At 46.7% G+C, this 20452-nt stretch overlaps 1 protein-coding gene across 1 annotated transcript in view; it reads right to left on the reverse strand.

Annotated features, from left to right (window-relative positions):
• The window catches only part of GNAI1 (G protein subunit alpha i1), a 47165-nt gene that overhangs the window by 26460 nt on the left and 253 nt on the right, over positions 1–20452 (reverse strand). The gene's annotated exons all lie outside the window — the stretch shown is intronic.

Below are 20452 nucleotides of genomic sequence, written 5' to 3' on the forward strand. Positions count from 1 at the left end.
ATTAATAGGAAATGAGACTGAAGAATTGAACTTGGTGCCCATTCCTTTTTGGCACATCAGCACAGGCTCTGGACAGGAAGTATAGGAAAGTACATCTCTCCCAAGAGGGAGATAAGCAAAAGAAAGGGCCATCCATCTCTTCCTCCATACACTCTGCCCCATAAGAACCTTAAAGATTCTCACAAGACACCATTACCTCTTCAATCAGAAGCCAATTTCAAAAGTTTGACAGTGTTTAAAGATTGCTGCTTCGGAATCTGCATCTGCATTTGGCAATTTGAAACCCACATATGTCAACTAATGCGGAGCTCAACCTATAATGAACAACTGATTTGCCTAATATAGACAAAGCTTTAGTTTGTTACTGGAAGACAACCTACTGCTACATATGTCAACAGTTTCACCAACAAAACCAGGCTCAAAATATGGATTAGGTATTATGCTGAAATGCTGAATTTGCACACATATTAGGAGAGTATTACAGAAGTTGCAATATATACACTACATTGTTGGCTCTGGATTTCTGACCCAGACACTTTGTTCCAGGCGGAATCAAACCCTCAGACCGACCACGACCTCTCCATTCAATAACAGGCACATTTTATTGACATGCAGGGATAGCAGATAAGAACAACACAAACAATTCTATATCTACCAGTCCCAGGGTTCACAGCATCAAGGTACATCTGGCCAGTACATGAGCTTCACTCTGAGGTTCTCTCTTAAATGTCAAATGTCAGCAGCCTGGAGGTCAAAGGCCAAGGTCCACCCCCACAGTGGGGTGGGTGAGGTGGGCTGGTATGATGTGCCCTCTGTCCACGGTGGCCTCGGGTTCTGCTCTCAGGGACCCTTTGCTGCTCTGATATCCCTCCTTTTGTATTCTCTCCCCCTCTGATGACTCCTCATTTTTCAGCATTGCTGACTGGCCTCCCTGTGGTTGTCATACTGCCCACGTTCTGCCCAGTGAGCATATTCCTTTGTTTCACAAACCCATTGCATGGACACATCTTAATTTGGTTACTTACAGTGTCCTCCTAATTTGGTCTGTTTACCGAAACCAGAAATCCCAAGGGCTCTCCAGTGGCCACTGATCAGGCGCCAATGCTGCAGAGCTCTTTATCTCTGTTTGAGTACACTATGGAACATGTCTTCAATTTCCCAGCCTGTGAGACTCCTTGCTGCTTGCCTATGTCAGACAGAGTGGGCCTTGAAGGAAACTTGTAAAAAACAGACTTTTAGAAACCAATTAACCCTTGCCATTGCCCTGGACCACTGCTCTAATGCGATATCTACTTTACCTACAAGCCAGTTCCCAAAAGCAAACTTCTAAATACCATTTTCTAGCCATCAACATGTATACACCAAGAAGATGAGATCTACCATCCTTCTGAGTGCTCCAAGAACTATTCTGGTGGAAGAACTGGAACACCTTCCTCTTCTGGGCATAGGGGTTATGGGAGGAGTATTAAAGATTCACTTCCAGCATCCCAGGCATCACTGAAGCCTACAAACTAGATGTCAAAATATACTGCCGATGGAACTCTTGAAAGTCTAGACCAATACAAACACATTAGAGATAAGGAGAGTGGAGTGGGACTTCAAGGCCTTTCAACTTTTCCAGCAGCACTGTGGTACTATACTGGCAGCTATCATCTCCTGTATCAGGGATCTGGCCTGCAGAGCTGTGTCATCCAGATCACATGGCTCCCCACAGATCTGGAAATTTGGTGGCAAGGGAGAGGTGTAAGCATTAACTGCCACTCCCTTGCTGCCAAATTTCTGGACCTATGGGGAGTACCATGGACGGGACAATGCAGCCCTGCATGCCAGATCAGGTTGGCACATAGGATCAGGTCCACAGACCAAGACCACATGGAATCGAGCCAATAGACCAACCTATCGCCATTCATCCAGCCCACAGGTGACAGAAGGTTGGGGTGCCACTATTTTATATGACTTCCCTTCCATTTTACCAAAATGCAGTGGCACAAGAATGATCAGGTTGGACAGAAGAAACGTTAACAATGACAATCTGGCCCCATTACCACTAGAATCCACATCTTCTGTAACTGGCAACTATCCACTACTTAAACACTACCACCACCTTCCTTAAAAGAAAAGGGGGGATTAATACGTGCAGGGCCACATTATCAACCTCCACACAGTGATCTGCTAACTAACATTAGCTGTTTCTAACTGAAAAGCCATCCTCTTATGAACCAGGAAGGACTCACAGCTAAAATATAAAAAGGTAACTGAGCCACTTGTAATACCCTTGCTTGATCTCAAACTGTGGCCTCCACAGTCCTCAAGTACCTTCGGCACTCCATATCTCATGGCTTATTTAACCTTAGCCTCCCTAAAATATGTACAGCAACTAGGGCTGAGTATCTAACTAGTCAAAAAAATTCTTGGTCAACTGAACAGTTAAATATTGTCTAATATTTTAACTATTAATCTATTAGGAATAGTGAAGACAGACTTTAATTTTCAGTGCTAAACATGCTAATTCCTTAAAAACAAGTTAGTTAACTATTATTATGAAACAGAGAAAGTACATTCTAAAATAACTGTAATGAATGTTTAACTATGTATACTATGTATTAATGTTAAATAAATGTAAATGCATTCAAAACTGAACAGTTCTTCTTTCCTTTGGCTTTTATCCCAAAACCCCAGGGCCAATCCAAGCAGTTACAAAGCAAAATAACAAGAACAACAACAGAAAACAAATAAAACAGAAATAAAACACACATAGCAACTATGAGATAAGCAAGTTTTTTAAAGTTTTTTAGTTATACTAAGTAGGCAGCAGGCCAATTCTTCACGCACTTTGCTGCCTGCATTTGAAGATGCCTGAAGTCATAGCAGATAGTAGTAGGAAAAGCTTTGCTATACTGCTGGCTTTGGTTTTCCCCCTCAGCAGGAGCAGCTCCTGCACCCACAGGACAAAATTCTCCTCATCTTGTACAATAACATTGTACTTATTTTTCTTTATTTTAAATACAATATGGTGAAATTAATTTGGCTTATATTATTTGCAAATAGCAGAGCTTTAAAACGGTACAAAAACTTCAGATGAGTAAGCATGCTCAAAGCCTCAAAGCCCACAGAAGTTTCTGCTTTCATTGAGCAGTTCCTCCCTGGAATCAAGTTCATCTTCCCTTTCCAATGTAGGTGCTGAGATGACTTCCTTTGCATTAGAGCGTTAAGACCTAATGAGCCAGCGGAGAGGCAAATAAGGCAGGAAGTTTGTTTTTTTTTATCTTGGTGAATAAAGGTGGACACTAAATAAAAAGGGAAATAAGAGGTTTGATACTAAGTTAAAAAAAAAAGGGGGGGGGGCAGTTTTCCTAAAGATGCTGTTAAGACTGAATTTGTTCAACCTCCAAAAAGCCATATACACCACACAGCACAGATGACAAAGATCCAGCAAAGAGGGAAAAGCCAAGCTCTATTGGCAAGGTTCAAGGTGCTAAGCATATTACTGAGAATCCCAAGTAATGTCATTAAGAGCTTTAGCAACATATAATGGTTTTACTATACATTGATCAGATTAAAATCAGGGATCAGTAACAAAAAGTGACAAACACACATCTCAGAAGTCTGCTTCCTAAACATTTTATATAAAATGTAGTAATAAAGGTAACACTGGTCCAAGGTTTAAGACTTAAGATACAATCAGTACAGATCATTAGTCCTAGTAAAGAAGCACTAACATACAGCTTAGCTTGTGAAGACACACGATCTGGCCCATGGGTCGCTGCACTGGCCCTGAACCTGCACACTACATGCAGCACACGAGCTGCACTTGGCACCGCACATGCTGCAGACCTGGGCCTGGGATGCTGCACGCAGCCCAAGCCCTGGACCCCCTATGCCATGTACAGCACCAGATCCAGCCCAAGCACAACAAGCCCCAGGGCTGGTGTGTGCTGCATGCAGTGCATGGGGCTGGACCAGTCATGCATGTAGCACAGGCAGCCAGCTTGTAGAGTGCTCTAAATGCTGGCTTTGGGTCCAGCCCTATGCAGCATGTGCCAGGCCCAGGACTTGCTGTACACATGGCACGCTGGCTAGACCCAGGGCTGCATGTGGCAAAAGGGGTCCAGGGCATGGGCTGCATACCCTAGATTGCCTTCCACAGAGAGTTCATGCCCTGTGCTGGCACACAAGCTGAATCTGGCTCTGAAGGTGCTCTACAGGGTGCTGGTCCTGATCCAGTCCACAGACTGGCTCAGAAACACTGATCTAGCCTGTGAGACGAAATGAGTTTTATACCCTTGCCCAAAAGCCATCTAGACTTTAGCATCTCTTAGAAATTACCTGTTTATTACATTCATGTGAAGAAACTACAGCGCTTTATAAAGCTCACTGTCAAAGAGCTACACAGGCACAGACCAGAAAGGACTCTCTAGCTTCCCAAAATGTAGATGGTGGAGCAGGGGGGGCAGAAGTGGATGGACTGGGTGATATGTTCTGGAGCAGGGGTGGCAAAATATAGCCTATAGGCCGCATTTGGCCCGCGAGGACATTTGTCCGGCCCGCGGGGCCCCTAAAAAAATTTTGAAAATTAAAATACATCTGTCCTTGGTTCCTATAAAAAAAAATGACAGGAACCAGGGGCAGTACGATCCAGGGAATCCTCAACAGGCTCCTGCAACAGCAGGGCCTGCCCGGCCCTGCTTCCCCCCCACCCCAGTCGCAGTCCCAGTCGCCCCAGCAGGGGCTTCTGGCCTGGGACTGTGCGTCTGTCCCGGTGCAGGAAGCTCAGGTGGGGAAGGGGGGGGGGAGGGAGGGCAGAGGAGGAGCTTGTGCAGAGCGCAGGGTAAAGTGGCCCCTCACCTGCCCCATAGTCCACGCTCCCTGCTGCAGCTGCTTGCAGCCCACGTAGGGCTGTCCTGAGCAGGCACAGGCAGCCTCAGGCAGGCTGACAGCGGCTGCAGCGCAGGGCAGAAGTCACAGGGCGGGAAAGGGGCTGCTTTTCCCCCACACTCAGCACCAGCTTGTAACCCAGCCCTGCACCGGCTCTGGGCTCACCCACTGGGTGCTGTGCCGCGGCAGCAGCAGCTGCAGCCCCCCCTACTTGCCACGCTAGGCAGCGTTTGCTGCTGCTGCCCGCCCGGAGGTCACACCACAGAAGGCTGCGTTGAGGCTGCCACTGCTGCCTCTGGGCCGCCCAGCGTGGGAGCTCTGGGCAGGCAGCTGCTGCAGCCTTGCGCAGCCCCGACAGGTGAGCCCGGAGCCAGCGTGGGGCCGGGTTACAAGCTGGTGGGGGAAGAGTGTCCCCGCACCTGCCCCGTGGCCAGCACCATGCACCGCAGCTGCTTGCAGCTGGTGTGGGGCTGCCTGTCCCTGCTCAGGACAGCCCCACGTGGGCTGCGAGTGGCTGCAGCAGGGAGCGCGAGCCATGGGGTGGGTGAGGGGCAGCTTTTCCCTGAGCTCCGCACCAGCTCCTTCCCTGTCATACAGCAGGGGGTCAGGGCTGTGCACTGCCCCCCTGCCTGTACTGCGGGGCTGGGAGGGGGGGGAAGGCACTGGGAGTAAGCAGGCACGGGTGCACATGGCCCACAGCAGGGCAACAGGGGTACAAGGTCCCAACCAGCAGGGGCTCCATGGAGCCAGGTCAGCTCTCCCCTCTCCCTGCTGGTGCAGCCCAGCCCAGCTCCACAGACCCCTGCCAGCCTGAGCCCTGCTCTGGACCCCACCGGTGCTGGCCCTTGGACATTGGTCCCAAGACATTGGTCCCAAGATGGTGACCAGGGGGCGGGACACCTGTCAAGGGGCGGGGCTACCCATGTGGCCCTCAACAGCTTGCCAAAACTGGGTAAGCGGCCCTCCATCTGAAATAATTGCCCGCTCCTGTTCTGGAGGGAGTGCCAGGTTACAAGAGGGCTTTCTGGGATGGGAGGGGGACTGGAGGTACCCAGTGGAGGGAAGTAGCTGTGGCTATGGAGACTGACCCTGGGGGATTTTCACAGAAATGTTGAGGCCTAGATGGTTGCCCAAAAAAGTAAGGTCAGACTTTTGTCACTTTTGTTTTGCTATATTCTGTTGTCAAACCATTTGAGTACTTTCCTTCCATGTAATAAACTTTTTATTTTTCTCTTATGCGACTGAAATGCCAGGGTAAATTGTGATTTATGGGCAAATTAATAACCTAGGCCTAACACACATTCAGTGAAGTGGGGGGACCAGTAAGCTTATACAAACCAGGGGTGCAGCTATAGGAGCACCCCAACAACCATGGTTTTATCACACCTAAATGAACAATAATGTAACCAGAAACTGATTTAGAAAACTTACTGATCTGAAGTTACACAACTGGAAAGGTAAAAAAAAAAGACTAGAGGTACATTGATACGTCGGTCCATACTGAATCAGCACCGATAAAAGGAAATTTGACATTAATTGGCAATTGGCTTTTTTTGATTGATAATGTTACAAGCAGCATCTGACTGGTAAGTCTGGGGGGAGGGGGGGGCAGATCAAGGGCCCCGTGGTGAGGGAGGAAGTGGGGCTGGGATAAGGGCAGACGATGCCCAGCCAGGGCGGGGTGGGGTGCAGGACGAAGCTGGCAGCTGGTCCAGGGGTGGACAGAATGGGGGACAGATCCTGCCACTGCACGCAACCCTGGGAGAGGCATGGAGGGCATATGCCCCCCACCCCTGCTGGATCTGTACACGGGGCAGGCTGCGCACTCAGCATAGGGGATGCGCCAGACTCTTCCCAGTGGCTGCGCTCAGGCTGAGTGGGGGGGGGAGGGGGGGAGGAGACAGTACTGGGAGGGTGGGTATGGCAAATTCTGGGGTGGCTGTAGCCCCCCCCCGCGCGCTGCCACCACTTCCTGCCTTGCCTGGCCCGAGAGCAGCTGATGGGAAGAGGGTGGCACAGCCCCGAGCACGCAGCCCATCCTCGCTTTGTGCATATCCGGGGGGACCATGCCCCCCATGCCTCCCCTGGGGGTGCACACAGTAGCAGGAGCTACCTCCATCCCACCAGACAAGCTGCCGGCTGTGTCCCACGCCCCACCCTGCTCTGGCTGAGCATTGCCTGCCCCTGCCCCTCTATCCCTCCCTTACTGTGGTGGCCTCAATCTCAACCCCCCTGCCCAAGGACCTTCCCCTCTCCCATGCCCCTTCCTCCCCAGACTTACCAGATGGATGCTGCTTTCCAAGCTGCCGGGCTGCGTATCAGCAGTTGGATCAGTATTGGCCAATATGGCTGGCCAATAATTGGACATCAGTATCGATCCAAAAAATCTTTATCAGTGCACCCCTACAAAACACTACTTCCCAGCAATTCAGAAAAGACCTGCTGCTAAATATTTTCTAACAATTGACATTTCTATTGGCATTGAAATTTAATGTAGTATTTAGCACGATCTGCAACAAGCAAAAGACCAACATCTCAATCTGCAGGGGCTCAAATATTCCTTAGATCTGCCAGAGTAATCAAGGTCTCCCCACAAAGTGAGCGCCTTAACCCTAACATTACAGACAGGCATGCTTTTCTCCCTCCTCCCAACCTAACAAATCCTAAATTCCTTCTTGTAGTTACAACTTGGAAGGATAGAGACTGCTCTGTCCCCAAATAGCCTATAACTTGGTACTTCGGGCACTCTCCAATGAGGTGGGAGATATGGTTTCAATCCACTCAAAGCAGAGGAGGGAAATAAATTCAGGTCTTGCCACATCCAAGAAAGATCCCTCATGCCTCTCCCAGGGTTGCGTGCAGTGGCAGGATCTGTCCCCCATTCTGTCCACCCCTGGACCAGCTGCCAGCTTCGTCCTGCACCCCACCCCGCCCTGGCTGGGCATCGTCTGCCCTTATCCCAGCCCCACTTCCTCCCTCACCACGGGGCCCTTGTTCTTTAGTGTGGTATAAAGGCAATATCATTACTGCCACTTCCATCTGTTCCTCTTCTAGCTATGTTCTGAAATAAAACAGTAGCCTCAACTGCATTTTACAAAGAGCCCATTCCCACCAGCATGTCAGGAGTAGTTTCAGAAAGTCTACCAACAGAACTCAAGGAGCACTTAATTTCTGGATATTGATCAGACTTAAGTTTAAGCTGGGTGCCAAGCTACCCAGCTCTGATAAAGTGAGGAACTTCTGGGAATGTGCAGAGCAATGCTAACATTAAAAAAAAAATAAGGTGCCCCTGGAATTCATGCATTTACATAAACTGGTGGCAAATGAGCAGTCTTCAGGAATGCAGTTTTTGGCTTATGTACCTAATGCTGTTCATGGACATAATGGCATAATCATTCTTGGGAACAGGACATACTCACTACCTGGGATCATGTATCAGCTAAACTGTTGGAATCATGTCATCTGTCCACTGCTACACCACCAGTATAAGTGCAGCTAAAATCCCTCAACTTTAAACTCAAGTGAAACATATAGGAGTGGATGTACTCTGCATCACCTACAATAACTCACCAACATTTAAAACCAGTATAATCAAATGTAAGAAAGAAAAATAGTCAATGGTTCTAATCCTCTTACGAGATCTGTTCAGTCACTGGGCCTCTTATGAGTAGTTCCAACTGACTTTACCCATGTGAACAAAGTTATGCGTGTATGCAGAATCAGTGCCTAAAAATTTTAAGTCAATATTTAGTCACTAGATTTCCAATACCTATATTATATACCACTAGTGAGATCTGAAAAAGTCTGGAGTCATTTTAGCAATGATAAATCTGTTTCACCATTTCCAACACACAATTTTCACTATTGTGCACTACATTTAGAGCTATGAATATAGATGTTTCTTTGCCATTTCTGTTGCTTAGTTACCATTAGAGTCTACTAAATATTTAATTACATGTTTTTGATAGGTAAATTGTATGCTTGTGTCAAAGAAAATTCATGAACCACTTTAAAAATAACAAGCATAAATAGTCATACACTACTAGCTGCTTCATAAATTCACATATTACTCACTGAGAACTACAGCATTTACTAGTAAAAAAAAGCCACTCAGAAATATGAATTTTAGGATAGAAGGTAAATTTCATTTTCCACTAATGCCTTATGAAGAACATTTTCCAAGTTACCTTTTTTCTTTAAAGAAGAATCTCCTTTACATACTAAAATCAAAACCTTAAAAAGCAGCCTAAAAATTCCAATTTTTCATAGGCTATGACTGACTTCAACATGCAGTAAGTCAAAGAAAAGAAACAATCCATTTTCCAACAAGTTTTTTTAACATTTTTTTTTCTGAGAAATCTCTCTGGATTATTTTTAAATCTGGTAAACCAGCCAACCAATTACTTAGGAAAGCCAGAAAGAACACGAAAAATTAAGAAAAAAACTAAACAAAAAAAGCTAAAAGAGCAAGAGAGACATAAGTGTGTGTTCAAATCAAAATCCATGCAGATTTTGGCAATACATTAAATGTGACAGTATACATGTATGTTAGATATACCACATCAGGCCAGTTCTGAAACATTCTGGGTTTATAATTCCCAAAGAAACCAAAATTGATCTGACAACTGACTACACCAATAATTAGGGACCTACCTAATTCGTGTGAGCTGCCCCCAGATTTCACAGGCAGAACGCAGGCCTGGGCACCCATTTCACGGACAGAGCACAGCACCCCCCACAAACTCCTCTGCTTGGCAGCGGGGCCTCAGTGGCTGCACCCCTTGCTGTTGACTGGCTGTGAAGGCTGTCCGTTTTGCAGCCCTGTCGCTCGCTGCTGATTGGTAGAGAGGGGTGGGGCCACATGACGGGCACCCGTCATAGCTAATCAGCAGTGAGGGATGGGAGCAGCAGCCATCTTGCTGGCTGCCCTTTGAGTGGGTAGTCTCCTTCTCCCCCCTTGGTGGTGAGCTGCCATGGCGCTCATTAAGTCCCCCTTCCCCACCCCACAGATTTTGTGGGCATTACCTGGATTTCCATAAAATCATGAATTTGGCAGGTCCCTACCTATAATCCTCTCTGTTCACAAAAGATACGAGAAGTAGGACAAAGAGTAATTTTTAGAAGAGTTGATGTTAAAAATGCTTCTCATCAATGCTAAAATACTCTGCTTTAGGAAAATGGTGTTTCCAAGAAGATAGAATTAGCACAAAAGCCACAAAGACAGAAGGAAAGGCATGTGCACACTCCTTCCCTTCCCTAGGTTTTTACAAACTCAAGGAACCAGGATTTGTCTTTCCATTTTCATATAATCTGTAGGCAAGCCAAATCTTGTTGCAACTCAAAAAGCTGAATTCTCTACCTCTTATGCCAGTGGAGAAATCCTTTGTCAGGCATGCCACAAGTTAGCCTCCCCAAGTACTACTACAATCTCCTTCCCCTGCCTGGTCTGCTGCTCTCCATCCAGCCCTACCTGCCACTGCATTGTCTCCTTCCCCATCTGCTGCATACCACTCTGAACCTGCCCATGCAATTTGTGGCACCCATGCAGCAGATTGGTCACCCTTGTTTTATGCTAACTTTAGTTAATCTTGAGGCACACGACTATTTGTAGAAAAGCTGCTTTGCTATTATTGTAGGGGTGTAGGTTGTAGCCGTGTTGGTCTAAGGACACAGGCAGACAAGGTTCCTTGGGTGAATCTGATTTCATTCCATCCAGGAAGAGCACACACCAACTGCTGAAACTTCCTTAGCCTGACAAAGGGTTTTTGAACCCGAAAGCTTGCTTAATAACTATTCTCCAACTATTTGGGTTGGTCTTATAAAAGATATTAGATTCACCCAAGGAACCTTGTCTTGCTATTATTGTAACATTCAAAATGATTATCCATATCCTACCAATACCTCACTGGATCGATGCCCCAATGGGGCATTTCAACCCCATTTACAGTTCATTTTGCTAATTCTGTATTACTGCAAGTAACAAATTCAGACAATTCAAACTTCTTATTCTCTCTTTCAAGGTCTTATATCCTCATCTGATTTTCTTTTTTTGGGTTCTCCACTTAGTAAATGCTTTTACCTGGTCACAATTCAGTCTAAACTCCAGTTAACTGCACTCTATTTACAATATGACTAATGACTAGGCCAGACAAAGCCTAATGATTAATGATAGAACCTTAAAGGACAATTGCCTTGGTGACAACAGCTGATTTCTTAACTATCAATTAAATTCTCTATTCCGTATTGATGGATATACATGTTAATTAACTGTGCATTTTGTTAAAAACAGCAACCAAGGAAATGTACTGTAGTAGCCCATGCACTTCTTTATATTTATTCTAAAGACTGCTGCCACAATCTTATGACAGCGTTCAAAGGCACAGCTTGCTGATTGTATCAATGTAATATATCTAATTTACAACTTGAAAGCAAAGCCTGTTTAAAAAAAGCAATAAATAATTGATCATCTAAATTGAGATCCTCATTAACTGAACCATAACATTTGTAAAAAACAAAAACAACTTGTATTACTGGTAGTTTACCCATGTGAAAAAGTGTACCATTTATATTTGTGATGGATTAGAATGGATGACCTTAACTTAGATAAAAATGATAAGAAATCCGGTTTATGTTGGAAAGCTTCCATCAGCCTCATGCCCAAATCCAATTGTAAAGAAATGTTATAATAGGCAATATAATGGTTAACAATTCAACCTGAATCTTATCTTGATATTTCTATGGAACAAAGCATGTTGCTTTCTTAAATGCCTTGCCAGAACACCTTAGCCTCTCCTGCTTTTCATTCTTGTGTTCACATTCATGCTTCCAACTTCAAGGTCTGTTAAATCACGTATATTTGATTTTCTTGTATAATCACATAATACAGAAAAAAAACATCATTTTATGCCAAGATTTGCAGGATGCATTATTCAGGCAAAGACCCAGTGAAAGAGTGTATCTGTCAATTTGCAGCATCTTACTGGATCTCAATTGTTCATAAAAAAGGAAAATCATGTTAATTGAAGACAAATACAGGGACACACAATCCCTTTAAATTTACTAACTGTAACAGGTGACAATGTAGGTTTTTGCCTATGAAAGCTCAAGCCTCTCTGAAACAGTCTCTAGAGCAGGGGTGGGCAAAATATGGCCCATGGGGCAGATTTGGCCCATGGAGGAACTTTGTCCCATCCCTTAGTCCCACTTGGGCCAGGCATATCTGGCCCATGGTGTGTCCCACCACCCCGGGCACAAAACGGGGTTGGGGCAGCTCCACAGCTGGACTGCCTTTTTAGGCAGCCCAGGTGGTGGTGGATCCTTCCAGTTGCTACCACCACTGGCCCCAGCCCCATGGTAGCGGCAGGGATCCACACACAAAGCCCTTACCCCAGCCTTCCCCGCACCTGCTCTGGACTCAGCCCAACAAAGCAGACTAGCTCCAGACCACTCAGAACCTGCATGCACAACCCCAACCCCAGCCCGCCCTGCCCCACCCCTGCACCAGACTCGCCTGTGGCAGCAGCCAGGCAGAAGCTGCTACTCAGTGCGCGGGAAAAGCGGCCCCCATCCCTTCGCCGCTGCTGGGCCCCTCATGCTGCAGCCACCAAGAGCCCGCACCCAAGCTGCCCTGTGTGGCTTCTCTGCACTGCCACAGCTTCCCCACTGGGCGGCCCAGAGGCAGGTGATAGCAGCGAAGAGGAGCTGCAGGGCACCAGAGCCATGGGCTCTGGAAGGGCCTAGCAGCAGTGATGGGGGGGGGCGTTTCCCCCCCCCCACCAAGCAACAACTAAGGAGTTCAAGGCCAGGGTGCAAGGTCCCCAAGACCAGTCCCACATGCCAATACCAACATGCATGGCAAGCCTGGTGCAGATGCTCCATGCAGCACATTCCATGAACTAGCCCCACATCCTGCTTCCAGTGCACACCAGCCCCAGCTCCAACCTCAGCCCCAAATTACATGCAGCACACGCTGGCCTCAGCCTTGCACATGGTACATGATGCATAGGGGGACAGGTCCAGTGTGCATGTAACATAACTTGATCCAGCCTTGCACACCACATGCAGCCTGCAGCAGACTGACCCAACATGCTGCACGTAGTACATGCCAACCCCAGCCCTGTCCAGTACGAGGACCCAGTCCAGGGCACAGGCGACATGTGGTGCCTGCACGAGACTAGCATCTACAAGCTGGATTGGGCAGACATAACTGGTTTGAGCAAACCAGCCCAGGATCCTGAACACAGGGCTGGTCTAACACAGACACCATATAAAGCACGTGTCCCACACCGGCTTCCTGCACTGTTCAGCCCACTCCCAAATATACTGCATTCAGCATGCACACTCATTCCAGCCCTGCATACCCAACACTGCAGGATGGATGATAGGGCTCTGTGGGCCAGGCTTTACCTTTGAAACTCCTGCTCTAACTGTATCTTACATGATCAGAGACAAGCACATTTCATAAGGTGGCTCAGAGCCTGTGAGAAAGCTGCAGCCCCTGGACTCTTGCCCAGCTGTCATTCCCCGCAGTAGCTTGAGCTACAACAGCAAACAAAGTCTCTGGGTTCCCCTCCCCTCCTTTGGCATCTATGTTCGAGCACACCCCAGGGGTCAGCACGGTGTGCCACATTGTGGTGTGGCAGCATAGTGCAGTTAGGGGGGAGGACCATAAGAGGTCATTGCAACAGGAGAGGTGGTATCCCTATGCTGTGTTGCCCAGGAGGCAGTCCAGAGGGCATGGGGCTCCCAGCTGCTCAGAAAATGGACAACCCTGAGGTAGATAATACGAACCACAAGCGCACTATGCAATTTTAAAAAGGAATTGCATTTGACAGAAATGTTGCTATACTAAAAACAATTATACAGCAACCAAAACCATGATGTTATTACACCCCATGATAATCAGGGAGTCTGGTTTTCTCTGTTAAAGAAAGTGCAAATTCTCTGATAAAAATTGCAACTTCTCTAATTAAAAAAAACCCCAAATCTGCGATTAAAATGAACATCACTATTGAGAGCTAGCTAGCTATCAACTGAACACAATGTTTTCTTGATATATTTACAATCTTAAAGCAATTTTGAAGCCTACCAGTGCCTCAGTCACTACAATAAATAAATCCTAAATACCTATACATATTTTGATATTTTATTTTAATATATATCTTATCATGGAAAATCAGAGCTGCCCCCTTCGCTTACCAGGATGCAGGTCCAGACCCCTCATTTCCCACCTACACCCTGCCAGAGGGGGGGCCCCAACTACAGGGTTATGGGGCCAGGGACCCAGACTCACAGCCCCCTGCAGCAGTACCCAAGCCTCAGCTGCCACCTGCAGGAGGTGGCAGCTGCTGCAGCAGAGCAAAGCATGGATGGCGACTCCCCATCCCCCATGGGCAGCATGGCTGGAGCAGAGCCCGGGGGGAGAAACAAGAGCTGGGCAGGCAGGTGACACTTTATGAGGGCAGCGCAGAGCTCCCAGTGGTGGCAACAAGCTTCCCCACCCAGCTCCACTCTGCCCTGCTACACTGGGTGCCACCCACTGGGCCACAGAAGCCCCAGGGGAGGGCAGCAAGGCAGGGAGCCCTGAGCCCATGGAGGGCAGCCCACCCCTGCCCCATGCACATATCAGGGGGCATGTGCCTCCCCATCTCTCCCAGGAGTGCACCCAGAGGCAGAGAGCCAGCCCCACCCCCCGGACCAGCCACACACAGCTGTCCTGCTCTCCACCAGGGTCTTGCGGTCACATTCCGACCCCAGGCCCCAAGCCCCACAAACTGCACAGCCCAGCCCCAGCCTTGCCCAACGCACTCCCTTCCTCCCTCCCTATGGGGACCTCAATTCTGCCCCCCCCAACACACACACACACACACACACACACACACACACACACACCAGAATTACCTGTGGGATTTGCTCTCCAAGCTGCCTGGTGGCCATGTACATACATGAGAAAGCACATGCCCATGGCACCCCCTGATGACCACCCTCCTCCTGCTCTACCAGCTCCTTGCAGGCTGGAACTATGCCAACCTACAGAGAATACTTTGCAAGAGTGGAAAATCCATGCGTTTCTCTGTTTGAAATGAAAAATCTGCCTTTTTCTCAGTTAAAAGGGAAAACCTGAGGGTTTTTTTTTTTTCCATTTTTCCATGGTAAACGGAAAACCCAGATCCCTGATGATAATTTTATGGAAACACCTATTAGGTCAGCATACTTAATACTGGTAAGAAATAACCAGCAGATAACCTGCAACAAACTAAATGACTCAAGGTAATACTGCACTATTATGAAAAAGGTCAATTATACATCCAGGGCAATATACAATGCCTTTCTTGCTGCTACACTAGTGCCCAGGTGTAAACAATAAACCAACAGCCTCAAAAAGGGTATCTGGGTTACCGTTATAAAAGGAACAAAAACCATAATCCAAAAATCAGATTCACAGAGCGGTCTGCCATGAAACAGGGAGGACAGTTAAAGTTGTGCAAGTGCACTAGTTTTTTCTTTTTAATTTAACGGATTGTTTTATTTAAATATTGAACTTGAGACTGGAGGCTCCATGGACTTAAATGGTACAACCTGAAGACATTATGGTCCAAATAGCAACACATTATTTATAGCATTGAAGCCAGAGCCCTAATGTACTAGGTACTCTACAAGCATAACGTAAACTCTCTCTCTTGAAAGGCACTCAGCACAAGTTGATAAACAGCAGGTGAATATAAAAGGAAACAAATGAAAATACCAATTTATAGTCTGCATGAAACATACCAGTTGCAGCAAACCAGGTATCAAGCAGAGAGCTTTTAAGAAGAATTTTAAAAAAAAGTAGCAGTACTTACACGAGCGGGACCAATAGCTGCAGAACATAAGATATACAGGCATCCTGCATCTTACGCGCATTTAACTTGCGCAAATTCAACTATACATGGGGGGAGCTTGAGTCTGCACACGGCACTGCCACTTACCTGGAGGCCCGGCCACCACCACGCTGCCAGCGGTGACTGCCTCTGCCTCCAAAACCTCCTGCCGCCGCCATGGAGCCATGCCCAGAGCTGTGTGGCCAGGCGGGACGCCCAGGGCATGGTGGTGGCCAGGCAGGACGCAGCCATCCCCACCACCACCACCGCTGGTTGAACAGCTCTAAGTGCGGCTCCGCAGCGGCAGGTTTTGGAGGCAAAGGCAGTCACCACTGGCACGGTAATTTGTGATTTCACTATACACGATTTTTGCCTTTACACGCTGCCTTTAGAACGTAACCCCCGCGTAAGATGCGGGATGCCTGTATAGGGTTAGTATGTCACCCATGAAAAGCATTACAGTGATGACCAGCAATTTGTGTCTGATACAAAGAGGACTAAAATCCCCTGCAGCAATGACAAAAGAGATGACATGACTGAAAAACAATATTTGCAGCAGCATTTTGAATTGATCCTGAATTGGGAAAACATGGGATCCTGTCAGGGCGAAAGACGACAATAGTGCAGAAGATGAAAAACAGATGAGCAACTGGACAGGGAGGAAAAATAGGTCTTAAGAGATGCTCTTCAAGATAAACAAAAGGACACGCACAGACTGACAGGGTTATGAGAAACTTAAAGGACCAGCTCAGAGATAATGCCCAGGTTACTAGCCTGAGACATGGGATAACAGCAACCAAGAAAGGAAGGCGGGTGGGGAGGCATAAGATTTCTGTTTCACCACATCAAGCTTAAACTAACAGATGGGTTATATAAGGACAAAGCAGGCCAAATATCAGGTCTGGACATAAGTCAGTTCAGGGGTAAAGAGATGTATTCATCAGTCATCACCTTAAAGATAATTATTGAGATTGTATCGTGATCACTCAAAGAGAAACAGAAAGGGGGAAAAAAGTGATTACAGACTGAACCAAGTATAGGAGAAGAACCCTAAATTAGCTTTTTTTTATGTCAATGGCCTAGGCTCTGCTTTCAATTCTTAAATATTAGTCATTCTCTTCTTTAGGTAATTGAAATCACTTTTGAAATGAGTTTCAAGTTCCATTGAAGATATTAGTAAACAGAAACTGAACTTTTTTATTTTAAATAGGGGTGCATCGATAAAGATTTTTTGGGCCGGGTGATACGACACTGATGGCTGATTATTAACCAGTCATGTAGGCGGATACCCAACTGATGGCCAATATGCAGCCTGGCATCTTAGAGAGTAGTGTCCGGCTGGTAAGTCTGTTGCAGGGAAGGGGCTGGAGGAGAGGCACTGACAGAGGCCTCCACAGTGAGGGAGGGAGTGGGGCTGGGGCAGGCACTGCACAGCCGGGGCAGGGCATGGTACAGAGCTGCAGTTCATCTGAGGGCTGCAAGTGGGTAGCTCCTGCCACTGCATGCACCCCCAGGGGAGGATGGGGGGCATGTGCACCTGGATCTGTAAGCAGGGCAAGGGTGGGCTACTGCTGAGCACTCAGGGCGCTCGCCAGCCTCTTCCTAGTGGGGGCTGGCCCCAAGCCGTACAAGGGTGCAACAGGTGGGGTGGCACTGAGAAGGAGGCTACGGGGGACAGCTATAGCCACCCTAAAATTCACCATAGCCACCCCACAGGCCCCCCTCCCAGCACCGCCACTGCCCACCCTGCCCCCACCTACCCCAAATGCAACCTGGGCCCAGCCCCCACCAGGAAGAGCCCAGCACAGCTCCTGGCCCCGAGCAGGGGGCGGCAGCCAGCTCTCGCCCCACACGCATGCAGGGGGCACATGCTCCCCATGCTTTCCCTGGGGGTGTGTGCAGCAGCATGAGCCATGTCCCCTGGATGAGCCACCAGTGCCTGCGCTGTGCCCCACCTCTCCCCAGATATGCAGCGCCTGCCCCTGCCCTAGCTCCACTCCTTCCCTCGCTGTAGAGACCTCAATCTGCACCCCCACTCTTTCCCCATGACAGGCTTACTACTCAGACGCTGCTCTCCAAGCTCCTGGCTGCATGCGTGCTGCAGCTGCACACATGTATACGGCATTTATTGGTGACATTATTGACCACATCAGCCAAAAAAAGCCAAATACCAATAATGCCAACTTTATTTTTATCAGTGCTGATACGATATGGACCGATGTATTGGTGCTCCTCTAATTTTTAAGAGAATGTATTTTCAGTGAAATACTAGGAAAAAAACTGTTAAGCTTACAATACATATTTAATTAACTTTAATTGTAATTAACTCAAATGAAGCTTGCATTTACTGCTTCCCTCATCTGGAAATCTAGTCTCAATTTCCCATCAAGATACCTAACTCTGCTTTTCAGAACACCATACATAGGCCTACTGTTAACATATAAACAAAACACAACAACTCTTTAAAACAACAAATCAAGGAAGTTATTTTCAAATAAAAATCAGAAAAAGGAAATTTATGAACTTCTTATTCATATCAAGTACTTATACAAACTCCTACAAATTAAAATTTAATAGGTTAAAGTTATCACATATTCAAAACTGAAATCTATTCAAATGTAAACACAATTCACCGAAACATTTTTCCCCAAGCAAACAGAAATAAAATATAGTTTGATAATTTTCGATGCAAAAAGGTACAACATATTTTCAATAATGTTTTTATAAACTGGGGGGGGGGGGTCTTTTATGAAAAACTGCGTATTTCCTACGAACCCCTTTTATAATGTTGACATTTCTGTGTAAAACAATATTAGGCACTTTCAGATCAATATATGCATATCTCCTATTTGCATTTCAGATTCCCTAAAAATCAAGTAAACTCTACATAATATGCACTGAGATATGCAAAAGACACCATTACTCTCTCTCAAAATGCCATTAGGAAAAAAAGAATAAATTACTATAACACAGTCCAAAACTAGGTACCAACACAAAACTACATGATACTATAAAAATAATGACATGATGTTAAAGGTTTAGGTAAGCTGGCATAACTTTGCTTAGGCACCATTTAAACCTGCTTGTTATTTAACATGAGGAGGTTAATTTAAAGCTCAAGCCAGATTTAAAACAATGGAAATGTTCAGACACAAATTTGCACTGGTTGTTATATCAGTGTGTTATATCTTTAACTAAATTGCTTTTAGACATGCCCTTGATGAAACGAACATGTAAAATAATCTCGAAATAAATTAACATTGTAAATCTCTCTCCTTGGACCTGAACAAGAAACTGTAGTCTCAATATTAAAAAGTAGTTTGTAGATTCTACAGGTTTTTCTTGTACTTCTTTCACTTGGGATAGACAGACAAGCCTACATAGTAGTAACTAAATACAAGAACAAACATAATTTTGATAAACGACATAAGCTACACAAACGTCAAAAGTATCTACCTGAAATCTATAAGCATTCTTTCTGTTATTGGCCTTATCATGACAAACTTAATAACATAAAGTCTGAGTCCAGTTAACTGCACTGGGTGCTTTCTTATAGCTTAAGAATTTGACTCTAGTGAAAAATAACTTGCTAGTTTTCACAGTGTACACAGAAGGGTATGTTTCCACTGTGCTTTTATGGATGCCCTGTAAATACTTGGGCATAAGCACACATGAAAGACTTCACCGATGTTAAAGAGTCCAAGAACTGATTCATGTTTCAAACATGATTTAATTTTCTCTTAAAGAACTAGGAGCCTGGGGCTCCTGCAATAATAGCAGTTGTCATCACAGGCGCAGAAACCTTTCATGGAGCATCCCAAGCCTGAGAAACTACTGCAGCAACCAACGCCCGACTTCCTGAAATGTTTCTGTGGCTTCCCTCATATGAAAAATGGTCAGATGCGTGACCATTTTGCACAAATCTTGTTAGTCTAATAAATGATGTCACACCTCTGCCCATGATCCCCACGACTGCTTTTTCCTCTAGACTACAACCTGGATAGCGGACCATTTTCGGATTGCATTTGTTTTTGTCTGTATGATGCTGGTTGCACCTCTCCACCTCAACAGGAAAGAACTTAAGTTTCCTGTCCAACAACTGTCAAAGCGTGACATTTTATAAGTGACCTGGGAGAAAAAAAAAATGAGAGACGCAGTATAAGGATGACTCGCTCTTCTCCGAGATATATTTCAGAGCAGCGTTTTGACCAAGTACTTTATCCGTACTTCCCCGGGGGAAGGATAAAGAAACACGACGGCAGCAACGAAAAGCGGAAGAGACGGGCAGGCAGCACACGGACGCTGCGGAGTCTGAAGCAGGAAGCGGCACCGGGCAACATTGTCACGGTTAGGGGGGCAAACGCCACACACGCAATTCGCGAGATAAACCCGGAGATTGCAAACGCAGGGATCCCGACCCTGCCTGCAGCAGAAGACTCGCTCCCTTAATCTGTCCAGAGTCCAAAAAAGAAAAATAAAAGTGTGACAGCAAGGAGCTGGCATTTTCCGAGGGGTACCAGGCGCCTGCTCAATTTGCGCCGCCCCGCACCACTGCCCTAGCAGGAGTCTGCAAAGCAGTGGGGGGGGGGTGGGGGGGGTGTCTTCCAGGCTGTTTTTAAGCCTCCTCCTCTAGACCCCCCTCCCACACGGGACCCCCGGGCAGGTGCAGCCCCCGCCCCTCGGAGGACGCCAGCCTGTGAAGAGAGAGAGAGAGAGAG

The sequence above is a fragment of the Alligator mississippiensis genome, chromosome 4 (genome assembly GCF_030867095.1).
Source record: "Alligator mississippiensis isolate rAllMis1 chromosome 4, rAllMis1, whole genome shotgun sequence".
In the NCBI taxonomy this organism is placed as follows: domain Eukaryota; kingdom Metazoa; phylum Chordata; order Crocodylia; family Alligatoridae; genus Alligator; species Alligator mississippiensis.